Below are 12,043 nucleotides of genomic sequence, written 5' to 3'. Positions count from 1 at the left end.
CAGAGCGGCCCCATCTATACATTCATCGTTCACTTCTGACAGAGCGGCCCCATCTATACATTCATCATTCACTTCCGAGAGAGCGGCCCCATATATACATTCATCATTCACTTCTGAGAGGGCGGCCCCATCTATACATTCATCGTTCACTTCCGAGAGGGCGGCCCCATCTTTACATTCATCTTTCACTTCCGAGAGGGTGGCCCCATCTATACATTCATCGTTCACTTCCGAGGGCGGCCCCATCTATACATTCATCTTTCACTTCCGAGAGGGTGGCCCCATCTTTACATTCATCTTTCACTTCCGAGAGGGTGGCCCCATCTATACATTCATCGTTCATCGAGAGCGGCCCCATATATACATTCATCATTCACTTCTGAGAGGGCGGCCCCATCTATACACTCATCGTTCACTTCCGAGAGGGCGGCCCCATCTATACATTCATCTTTCACTTCTGAGAGGGCGGCCCCATCTTTACATTCATCTTTCACTTCCGAGAGGGTGGCCCCATCTATACATTCATCGTTCATCGAGAGCGGCCCCATCTATACATTCATCGTTCACTTCCGAGAGGGCGGCCCCATCTATACATTCATCGTTCACTTCTGAGAGAGCGGCCCCATCTATACATTCATCGTTCACTTCTGAGAGAGCGGCCCCATCTATACATTCATTGTTCATTTCTGAGAGGGCGGCCCCATCTATACATTCATTGTTCACTTCTGAGAGGGCGGCCCCATCTATACATTCATCGTTCACTTCTGAGAGGGCGGCCCCATCTATACATTCATCGTTCACTTCCGAGAGAGCGGCCCCATCTATACATTCATCGTTCACTTCCGAGAGAGCGGCCCCATCTATACATTCATCGTTCACTTCTGAGAGAGCGGCCTCATCTATACATTCATCCTTCACTTCTGAGAGAGCGGCCCCATCTATACATTCATCCTTCACTTCCGAGAGAGCGGCCTCATCTATACATTCATCGTTCACTTCCGAGAGAGCGGCCCCATCTATACATTCATCGTTCACTTCTGAGAGAGTGGCCTCATCTATACATTCATCGTTCACTTCCGAGAGGGCAGACCCATTTAGACATTCATCGTTTACTTCTGACAGAGCGGCCCCATCTATACATTCATCGTTCACTTCCGAGAGAGCGGCCCCATCTATACATTCATCGTTCACTTCTGAGAGGGCGGCCCCATCTATACATTCATCGTTCACTTCTGAGAGAGCGGCCCCATCTATACATTCATCGTTCACTTCCGAGAGAGCGGCCCCATCTATACATTCATCGTTCACTTCCGAGAGAGCGGCCCCATCTATACATTCATCGTTCACTTCCGAGAGAGCTGCCCCATCTATACATTCATCTTTCACTTCCGAGAGAGCAGCCCCATCTATACATTCATCCTTCACTTCCGAGAGAGCGGCCCCATCTATACATTCATTGTTCACTTCCGAGAGAGCGCCCCCATCTATACATTCATCGTTCACTTCTGAGAGAGCGGCCCCATCTATACATTCATCTTTCACTTCCGAGAGAGCAGCCCCATCTATACATTCATCCTTCACTTCCGAGAGAGCGCCCCCATCTATACATTCATCCTTCACTTCTGAGAGGGCAGCCCCATCTTTACATTCATCGTACACTTCCAAAAGGGCGACCCCATCTATACATTCATCCTTCATTTCTGAGAGGGCGGCCCCATCTATACATTCATCTTTCACTTCCGAGAGAGCGGCCCCATCTATACATTCATCGTTCACTTCCGAGAGAGCGGCCCCATCTATACATTCATCGTTCACTTCCGAGAGAGCGGCCCCATCTATACATTCATCGTTCACTTCTGACAGAGCGGCCCCATCTATACATTCATCGTTCACTTCTGACAGAGCGGCCCCATCTATACATTCATCATTCACTTCCGAGAGAGCGGCCCCATATATACATTCATCATTCACTTCTGAGAGGGCGGCCCCATCTATACATTCATCGTTCACTTCCGAGAGGGCGGCCCCATCTTTACATTCATCTTTCACTTCCGAGAGGGTGGCCCCATCTATACATTCATCGTTCACTTCCGAGGGCGGCCCCATCTATACATTCATCTTTCACTTCCGAGAGGGTGGCCCCATCTTTACATTCATCTTTCACTTCCGAGAGGGTGGCCCCATCTATACATTCATCGTTCATCGAGAGCGGCCCCATATATACATTCATCATTCACTTCTGAGAGGGCGGCCCCATCTATACACTCATCGTTCACTTCCGAGAGGGCGGCCCCATCTATACATTCATCTTTCACTTCTGAGAGGGTGGCCCCATCTTTACATTCATCTTTCACTTCCGAGAGGGTGGCCCCATCTATACATTCATCGTTCATCGAGAGCGGCCCCATCTATACATTCATCGTTCACTTCCGAGAGGGCGGCCCCATCTATACATTCATCGTTCACTTCTGAGAGAGCGGCCCCATCTATACATTCATCGTTCACTTCTGAGAGAGCGGCCCCATCTATACATTCATTGTTCATTTCTGAGAGGGCGGCCCGATCTATACATTCATTGTTCACTTCTGAGAGGGCGGCCCCATCTATACATTCATCGTTCACTTCTGAGAGGGCGGCCCCATCTATACATTCATCGTTCACTTCCGAGAGAGCGGCCCCATCTATACATTCATCGTTCACTTCCGAGAGAGCGGCCCCATCTATACATTCATCGTTCACTTCTGAGAGAGCGGCCTCATCTATACATTCATCCTTCACTTCTGAGAGAGCGGCCCCATCTATACATTCATCCTTCACTTCCGAGAGAGCGGCCTCATCTATACATTCATCGTTCACTTCCGAGAGAGCGGCCCCATCTATACATTCATCGTTCACTTCTGAGAGAGTGGCCTCATCTATACATTCATCGTTCACTTCCGAGAGGGCAGACCCATTTAGACATTCATCGTTTACTTCTGACAGAGCGGCCCCATCTATACATTCATCGTTCACTTCCGAGAGAGCGGCCCCATCTATACATTCATCGTTCACTTCTGAGAGGGCGGCCCCATCTATACATTCATCGTTCACTTCTGAGAGAGCGGCCCCATCTATACATTCATCGTTCACTTCCGAGAGAGCGGCCCCATCTATACATTCATCGTTCACTTCCGAGAGAGCGGCCCCATCTATACATTCATCGTTCACTTCCGAGAGAGCTGCCCCATCTATACATTCATCTTTCACTTCCGAGAGAGCAGCCCCATCTATACATTCATCCTTCACTTCCGAGAGAGCGGCCCCATCTATACATTCATTGTTCACTTCCGAGAGAGCGCCCCCATCTATACATTCATCGTTCACTTCTGAGAGAGCGGCCCCATCTATACATTCATCTTTCACTTCCGAGAGAGCAGCCCCATCTATACATTCATCCTTCACTTCCGAGAGAGCGCCCCCATCTATACATTCATCCTTCACTTCTGAGAGGGCAGCCCCATCTTTACATTCATCGTACACTTCCAAAAGGGCGACCCCATCTATACATTCATCCTTCATTTCTGAGAGGGCGGCCCCATCTATACATTCATCTTTCACTTCCGAGAGAGCGGCCCCATCTATACATTCATCGTTCACTTCCGAGAGAGCGGCCCCATCTATACATTCATCTTTCACTTCCGAGAGAGCGGCCCCATCTATACATTCATCGTTCACTTCCGAGAGGGCGGCCCCATCTATACATTCATTGTTCACTTCTGAGAGGGCGACCCCATCTATACATTCATCGTTCACTTCTCAGACATGAGTTACCATCCCCCTCCACCCCCCCCTTCAAGTCATGAACAGCGCCTCTACACCTGAAGGAAGGTGACTCCACCCCCATCACAGCGGATTCTTCAATATTCTGATGTAATTGGGATTCTGGGGCCGTTTGTGAAATCTTTCCACCTCTTTCTTCTTTATTGTGAGATAAATACGAAGAGTATAAAAAGTGCACTTTATACATCAGTGAATGTTTACGGCTCCGAAATGCAACCCAATCCGAGGGAGAGGAAAATTACAGGAGGAGAGGAAGGAAGAAAAGAAGGGTGCTGAGCAGAGCGCATCGGAGGAGAGGAAGGAAGGAAAGAAGGGTGCAGAGCAGAGACCATTGGAGGAGAGGAAGGAAAGAAGGGTGCAGAGCAGAGAGCATCGGAGGAGAGGAAGGAAGGAAAGAAGGGTGCAGAGCAGAGAGCATCGGAGCAGAGGAAGGAAAGAAGAGTGCAGAGCAGAGAGCATCGGAGGAGAGGAAGGAAGAATAGAAGAGTGCTGAGCAGAGAGCATCGGAGGAGAGGAAGGAAGAATAAAAAGGGTGCTGAGCAGAGAGCATCGGAGGAGAGGAAGGAAGAATAGAAGGGTGCTGAGCAGAGAGCATCGGAGGAGAGGAAGGAAGAATAGAAGGGTGCTGAGCAGAGAGCATCGGAGGAGAGGAAGGAAGAATAGAAGGGTGCTGAGCAGACAGCATTGGAGGAGAGGAAGGAACAATAGAAGGGTGCTGAGCAGAGAGCATCGGAGGAGAGGAAGGAAGAATAGAAGGGTGCTGAGCAGGAAGGAAGAAAGGAAAGAAGGGTGCTGAGCAGAGAGCATTGGAGGAGAGGAAGGAAGAATAGAAGGGTGCTGAGCAGAGAGCATCGGAGGAGAGGAAGGAAGGAAAGAAGGGTGCTGAGCAGAGAGCATCGGAAGAGAGGAAGGAAGAATAGAAGGGTGCTGAGCAGAGAGCATCGGAGGAGAGGAAGGAAGAATAGAAGGGTGCTGAGCAGACAGCATCGGAGGAGAGGAAGGAAGAATAGAAGGGTGCTGAGCAGAGAGCATCGGAGGAGAGGAAGGAAGGAAAGAAGGGTGCTGAGCAGAGAGCATCGGAGGAGAGGAAGGAAGAATAGAAGGGTGCTGAGCAGGAAGGAAAGAAGGGTGCTGAGCAGAGAGCATCGGAGGAGAGGAAGGAAGAATAGAAGGGTGCTGAGCAGAGAGCATCGGAGGAGAGGAAGGAAGGAAAGAAGGGTGCTGAGCAGAGAGCATCGGAGGAGAGGAAGGAAGGAAAGAAGGGTGCTGAGCAGAGAGCATTGGAGGAGAGGAAGGAAGAATAGAAGGGTGCTGAGCAGAGAGCATTGGAGGAGAGGAAGGAAGAATAGAAGGGTGCTGAGCAGAGAGCATCGGAGGAGAGGAAGGAAGAATAGAAGGGTGCTGAGCAGACAGCATCGGAGGAGAGGAAGGAAAAATAGAAGGGTGCTGAGCAGGAAGGAAGGAAGGAAAGGAGGGTGCTGAGCAGAGAGCATTGGAGGAGAGGAAGGAAGAATAGAAGGGTGCTAAGCAGAGAGCATTGGAGGAGAGGAAGGAAGGAAAGAAGGGTGCTGAGCAGAGAGCATCGGAGGAGAGGAAGGAAGAATAGAAGGGTGCTGAGCAGAGAGAATCGGAGGAGAGGAAGGAAGAATAGAAGGGTGCTGAGCAGAGAGCATCGGAGGAGAGGAAGGAAGAATAGAAGGGTGCTGAGCAGAGAGCATCGGAGGAGAGGAAAGAAGAATAGAAGGGCGCTGAGCAGAGAGCATCGGAGGAGAGGAAGGAAAGAGGGAAGGAAGGGTGCAGAGCAGAGAACATCGGAGGAGAGGAAGGAAGGAAGGAAAGAAGGGTGCTGAGCAGAGAGCATCGGAGGAGAGGAAGGAAGGAAGGAAGGAAAGAAGGGTGCTGAGCAGAGAGCATCGGAGGAGAGGAAGGAAAGAAGGGTGCTGAGCAGAGAGCATCGGAGGAGAGGAAAGAAGGGTGCTGAGCAGAGAGCATCGGAGGAGAGGAAAGAAGAATAGAAGGGCGCTGAGTAGAGAGCATCGGAGGAGAGGAAGGAAAGAGGGAAGGAAGGGTGCAGAGCAGAGAACATCGGAGGAGAGGAAGGAAGGAAGGAAAGAAGGGTGCTGAGCAGAGAGCATCGGAGGAGAGGAAGGAAGGAAGGAAGGAAAGAAGGGTGCTGAGCAGAGAGCATCGGAGGAGAGGAAGGAAACAAGGGTGCTGAGCAGAGAGCATCGGAGGAGAGGAAGGAAAGAAGGGTGCAGAGCAGAGAGCATCGGAAGAGAGGAAGGAAAGAAGGGTGCAGATCAGAGAGCATCGGAGGAGAGGAAGGAAAGAAGGGTGCAAAGCAGAGAGCATCGGAGGAGAGGAAGGAAGGAAAGAAGGAAGGGTGCAGAGAGCATCGGAGGAGAGGAAGGAAGAATAGAAGGGTGCTGAGCAGGAAGGAAAGAAGGGTGCTGAGCAGAGAGCATCAGAGGAGAGGAAGGAAGAATAGAAGGGTGCTGAGCAGAGAGCATTGGAGGAGAGGAAGGAAGAATAGAAGGGTGCTGAGCAGAGAGCATCGGAGGAGAGGAAGGAAGGAAAGAAGGGCGCTGAGCAGAGAGCATCGGAGGAGAGGAAGGAAGAATAGAAGGGTGCTGAGCAGAGAGCATTGGAGGAGAGGAAGGAAGAATAGAAGGGTGCTGAGCAGAGAGCATCGGAGGAGAGGAAGGAAGGAAAGAAGGGCGCTGAGCAGAGAGCATCGGAGGAGAGGAAGGAAGGAAAGAAAGAAGGGTGCAGAGCAGAGAGCATCAGAGGAGAGGAAGGAAGAATAGAAGGGTGCTGAGCAGAGAGCATCGGAGGAGAGGAAGGAAGGAAAGAAGGGCGCTGAGCAGAGAGCATCAGAGGAGAGGAAGGAAGGAAAGAAGGGCGCTGAGCAGAGAGCATCGGAGGAGAGGAAGGAAGGAAAGAAAGAAGGGTTCTAAGCAGAGAGCATCGGAGGAGAGGAAGGAAAGAAGGGTGCTGATCAGAGAGCATTGGAGGAGAGGAAGGAAGAATAGAAGGGCGCTGAGCAGAGAGCATCGGAGGAGAGGAAGGAAGAATAGAAGGGCGCTGAGCAGAGAGCATCGGAGGAGAGGAAGGAAGAATAGAAGGGCGCTGAGCAGAGAGCATCGGAGGAGAGGAAGGAAGAATAGAAAGGTGCTGAGCAGAGAGCATCGGAGGAGAGGAAGGAAGGAAAGAAGGGTGCTGAGCAGAGAGCATCGGAGGAGAGGAAGGAAGAATAGAAGGGTGCTGAGCAGAGAGCATCGGAGGAGAGGAAAGAAGGGTGCAGATCAGAGAGCATCGGAAGAGAGGAAGGAAAGAAGGGTGCAGATCAGAGAGCATCGGAGGAGAGGAAGGAAGAATAGAAGGGTGCTGAGCAGAGAGCATCGGAGGAGAGGAAGGAAGAATAGAAGGGTGTTGAGCAGAGAGCATCGGAGGAGAGGAAGGAAGAAAGGAAAGAAGGGCGCTGAGCAGAGAGCATCGGAGGAGAGGATGGAATAATAGAAGGGTGCTGAGCAGAGAGCATCGGAGGAGAGGAAGGAAGAATGGAAGGGTGCTGAGCAGAGAGCATCGGAGGAGAGGAAGGAAGGAAAGAAGGGTGCTGAGCAGAGAGCATCGGAGGAGAGGAAGGAAGAATAGAAGGGTGCTGAGCAGAGAGCATCGGAGGAGAGGAAGGAAGAATAGAAGGGTGCTGAGCAGAGAGCATCGGAGGAGAGGAAGGAAGAATAGAAGGGTGCTGAGCAGAGAGCATCAGAGGAGAGAAAGGAAGAATAGAAGGGTGCTGAGCAGAGAGCATCAGAGGAGAGGAAGGAAGAATGGAAGGGTGCTGAGCAGAGAGCATCGGAGGAGAGGAAGGAAGGAAAGAAGGGTGCTGAGCAGAGAGCATCGGAGGAGAGGAAGGAAGAATAGAAGGGTGCTGAGCAGAGAGCATCGGAGGAGAGGAAGGAAGAATAGAAGGGTGCTGAGCAGAGAGCATCGGAGGAGAGGAAGGAAGAATAGAAGGGTGCTGAGCAGAGAGCATCGGAGGAGAGGAAGGAAGGAAGGAAAGAAGGGTGCTGAGCAGAGAGCATCGGAGGAGAGGAAGGAAGGAAAGAAGGGTGCAGAGCAGAGAGCATCGGAGGAGAGGGAGGAAGGAAGGAAGGAAGGAAAGAAGGGTGCTGAGCAGAGAGCATCGGAGGAGAGGAAGGAAGGAAGGAAGGAAAGAAGGGTGCTGAGCAGAGAGCATCGGAGGAGAGGAAGGAAGGAAGGAAAGAAGGGTGCTGAGCAGAGAGCATCGGAGGAGAGGAAGCAAGGAAAGAAGGGTGCAGAGCAGAGAGCATCGGAGGAGAGGAAGGAAGGAAGGAAGGAAGGAAAGAAGGGTGCTGAGCAGAGAGCATCGGAGGAGAGGAAGGAAGGAAGGAAGGAAGGAAAGAAGGGTGCAGAGCAGAGAGCATCGGAGGAGAGGAAGGAAGGAAGGAAGGAAAGAAGGGTGCTGAGCAGAGAGCATCGGAGGAGAGGAAGGAAGGAAAGAAGGGTGCAGAGCAGAGAGCATCGGAGGAGAGGAAGGAAGGAAGGAAGGAAGGAAGGAAAAAAGGGTGCTGAGCAGAGAGCATCGGAGGAGAGGAAGGAAGGAAGGAAGGAAGGAAGGAAGGAAGGAAAGAAGGGTGCTGAGCAGAGAGCATTGGAGGAGAGGAAGGAAGAATAGAAGGGCGTTGAGCAGAGAGCATCGGAGGAGAGGAAGGAAGAATAGAAGGGCGCTGAGCAGACAGCATCGGAGGAGAGGAAGGAAGAATAGAAAGGTGCTGAGCAGAGAGCATCGGAGGAGAGGAAGGAAGGAAAGAAGGGCGCTGAGCAGAGAGCATCGGAGGAGAGGAAGGAAGAATAGAAGGGCGCTGAGCAGAGAGCATCGGAGGAGAGGAAGGAAGAATAGAAGGGCGCTGAGCAGAGAGCATCGGAGGAGAGGAAGGAAGGAAAGAAGGGTGCTGAGCAGAGAGCATTGGAGGAGAGGAAGGAAGAATAGAAGGGCGCTGAGCAGAGAGCATCGGAGGAGAGGAAGGAAGAATAGAAGGGCGCTGAGCAGAGAGCATCGGAGGAGAGGAAGGAAGAATAGAAGGGCGCTGAGCAGAGAGCATCGGAGGAGAGGAAGGAAGAATAGAAAGGTGCTGAGCAGAGAGCATCAGAGGAGAGGAAGGAAGAATAGAAGGGTGCTGAGCAGAGAGCATCAGAGGAGAGGAAGGAAGAATGGAAGGGTGCTGAGCAGAGAGCATCGGAGGAGAGGAAGGAAGGAAAGAAGGGTGCTGAGCAGAGAGCATCGGAGGAGAGGAAGGAAGAATAGAAGGGTGCTGAGCAGAGAGCATCGGAGGAGAGGAAGGAAGAATAGAAGGGTGCTGAGCAGAGAGCATCGGAGGAGAGGAAGGAAGAATAGAAGGGTGCTGAGCAGAGAGCATCGGAGGAGAGGAAGGAAGGAAGGAAAGAAGGGTGCTGAGCAGAGAGCATCGGAGGAGAGGAAGGAAGGAAAGAAGGGTGCAGAGCAGAGAGCATCGGAGGAGAGGGAGGAAGGAAGGAAGGAAGGAAAGAAGGGTGCTGAGCAGAGAGCATCGGAGGAGAGGAAGGAAGGAAGGAAGGAAAGAAGGGTGCTGAGCAGAGAGCATCGGAGGAGAGGAAGGAAGGAAGGAAAGAAGGGTGCTGAGCAGAGAGCATCGGAGGAGAGGAAGGAAGGAAAGAAGGGTGCAGAGCAGAGAGCATCGGAGGAGAGGAAGGAAGGAAGGAAGGAAGGAAAGAAGGGTGCTGAGCAGAGAGCATCGGAGGAGAGGAAGGAAGGAAGGAAGGAAGGAAAGAAGGGTGCAGAGCAGAGAGCATCGGAGGAGAGGAAGGAAGGAAGGAAGGAAAGAAGGGTGCTGAGCAGAGAGCATCGGAGGAGAGGAAGGAAGGAAAGAAGGGTGCAGAGCAGAGAGCATCGGAGGAGAGGAAGGAAGGAAGGAAGGAAGGAAGGAAAAAAGGGTGCTGAGCAGAGAGCATCGGAGGAGAGGAAGGAAGGAAGGAAGGAAGGAAGGAAGGAAAGAAGGGTGCTGAGCAGAGAGCATTGGAGGAGAGGAAGGAAGAATAGAAGGGCGTTGAGCAGAGAGCATCGGAGGAGAGGAAGGAAGAATAGAAGGGCGCTGAGCAGACAGCATCGGAGGAGAGGAAGGAAGAATAGAAAGGTGCTGAGCAGAGAGCATCGGAGGAGAGGAAGGAAGGAAAGAAGGGCGCTGAGCAGAGAGCATCGGAGGAGAGGAAGGAAGAATAGAAGGGCGCTGAGCAGAGAGCATCGGAGGAGAGGAAGGAAGAATAGAAGGGCGCTGAGCAGAGAGCATCGGAGGAGAGGAAGGAAGGAAAGAAGGGTGCTGAGCAGAGAGCATTGGAGGAGAGGAAGGAAGAATAGAAGGGCGCTGAGCAGAGAGCATCGGAGGAGAGGAAGGAAGAATAGAAGGGCGCTGAGCAGAGAGCATCGGAGGAGAGGAAGGAAGAATAGAAGGGCGCTGAGCAGAGAGCATCGGAGGAGAGGAAGGAAGAATAGAAAGGTGCTGAGCAGAGAGCATCAGAGGAGAGGAAGGAAGAATAGAAGGGTGCTGAGCAGAGAGCATCGGAGGAGAGGAAGGAAGGAAAGAAGGGTGCTGAGCAGAGAGCATCGGAGGAGAGGAAGGAAGAATAGAAGGGTGCTGAGCAGAGAGCATCGGAGGAGAGGAAAGAAGGGTGCAGATCAGAGAGCATCGGAGGAGAGGAAGGAAAGAAGGGTGCAAAGCAGAGAGCATCGGAGGAGAGGAAGGAAGGAAAGAAGGGTGCTGAGCAGAGAGCATCGGAGGAGAGGAAGGAAGGAAAGAAGGGTGCTGAGCAGAGAGCATCGGAGGAGAGGAAAGAAGGGTGCTGAGCAGAGAGCATCGGAGGAGAGGAAGGAAGAATAGAAGGGCGCTGAGCAGAGAGCATCGGAGGAGAGGAAGGAAGAATAGAAAGGTGCTGAGCAGAGAGCATCGGAGGAGAGGAAGGAAGGAAAGAAGGGTGCTGAGCAGAGAGCATCGGAGGAGAGGAAGGAAGAATAGAAAGGTGCTGAGCAGAGAGCATCGGAGGAGAGGAAGGAAGGAAAGAAGGGTGCTGAGCAGAGAGCATCGGAGGAGAGGAAGGAAGAATAGAAAGGTGCTGAGCAGAGAGCATCGGAGGAGAGGAAGGAAGGAAAGAAGGGTGCTGAGCAGAGAGCATCGGAGGAGAGGAAGGAAGAATAGAAGGGTGCTGAGCAGAGAGCATCGGAGGAGAGGAAGGAAGGAAAGAAGGGTGCTGAGCAGAGAGCATCGGAGGAGAGGAAGGAAGAATAGAAGGGTGCTGAGCAGAGAGCATCGGAGGAGAGGAAGGAAGGAAAGAAGGGTGCTGAGCAGAGAGCATCGGAGGAGAGGAAGGAAGAATAGAAGGGTGCTGAGCAGAGAGCATCGGAGGAGAGGAAGGAAGGAAAGAAGGGTGCTGAGCAGAGAGCATCGGAGGAGAGGAAGGAAGAATAGAAGGGTGCTGAGCAGAGAGCATCGGAGGAGAGGAAGGAAGAATAGAAGGGTGCTGAGCAGAGAGCATCGGAGGAGAGGAAGGAAGGAAGCCCAGGGTCACATGATTGTAGAGGGGGGTAAAGCCCAGGGTCACATGATTGTAGAGGGGGGTAAAGCCCAGGGTCACATGACATACACACATTATATATAGAAACACCCTAGAGAATAAAATGGCGGTCGCTGCAATACTTTCTCACACCGTATTTGTGCAGCGGTCTTACAAGCGCACTTTTTTGGGAAAAAATTCCCTTTTTGAATAAAAAAAATAAATAAGACAACAGTAAAGTTCACTCAATATTTTTTTATAGATTATGAAAGATAATGTTACGCCGAGTAAATTGATACCCAACATGTCGCGCTTCAAAATTGCGCCCGCACGTGGAATGGCGACAAACTTTTACCCTTAAAAAATCTCCTGGGGACGTTTAAAAATGTCTACAGGTTGGTTGTTTAGAGTCACAGAGGAGGTCTAGAGCTAGAATTATCGCTCTCGCTCCAACGATCGCAGCGACACCTCACATGTGTGGTCTGAACGCAGTTTTCATATGCGGGCGCCGCTCACTTATGTGTTCCCTTCTGCGCGCGAGTTAGGTGGGATGGGGTGCGTTTAAAAAAATGTTTTCTTAATTATTTGAACTTTTATCTTACGCCGTTCTTTTAAATAA

Source organism: Rana temporaria, assembly GCF_905171775.1.
Source record: "Rana temporaria chromosome 9 unlocalized genomic scaffold, aRanTem1.1 chr9a, whole genome shotgun sequence".
In the NCBI taxonomy this organism is placed as follows: Eukaryota; Metazoa; Chordata; class Amphibia; order Anura; family Ranidae; genus Rana; species Rana temporaria.
The sequence above is the reverse complement of the archived record's forward strand: the minus strand, read 5'-3'. Positions refer to the sequence as shown.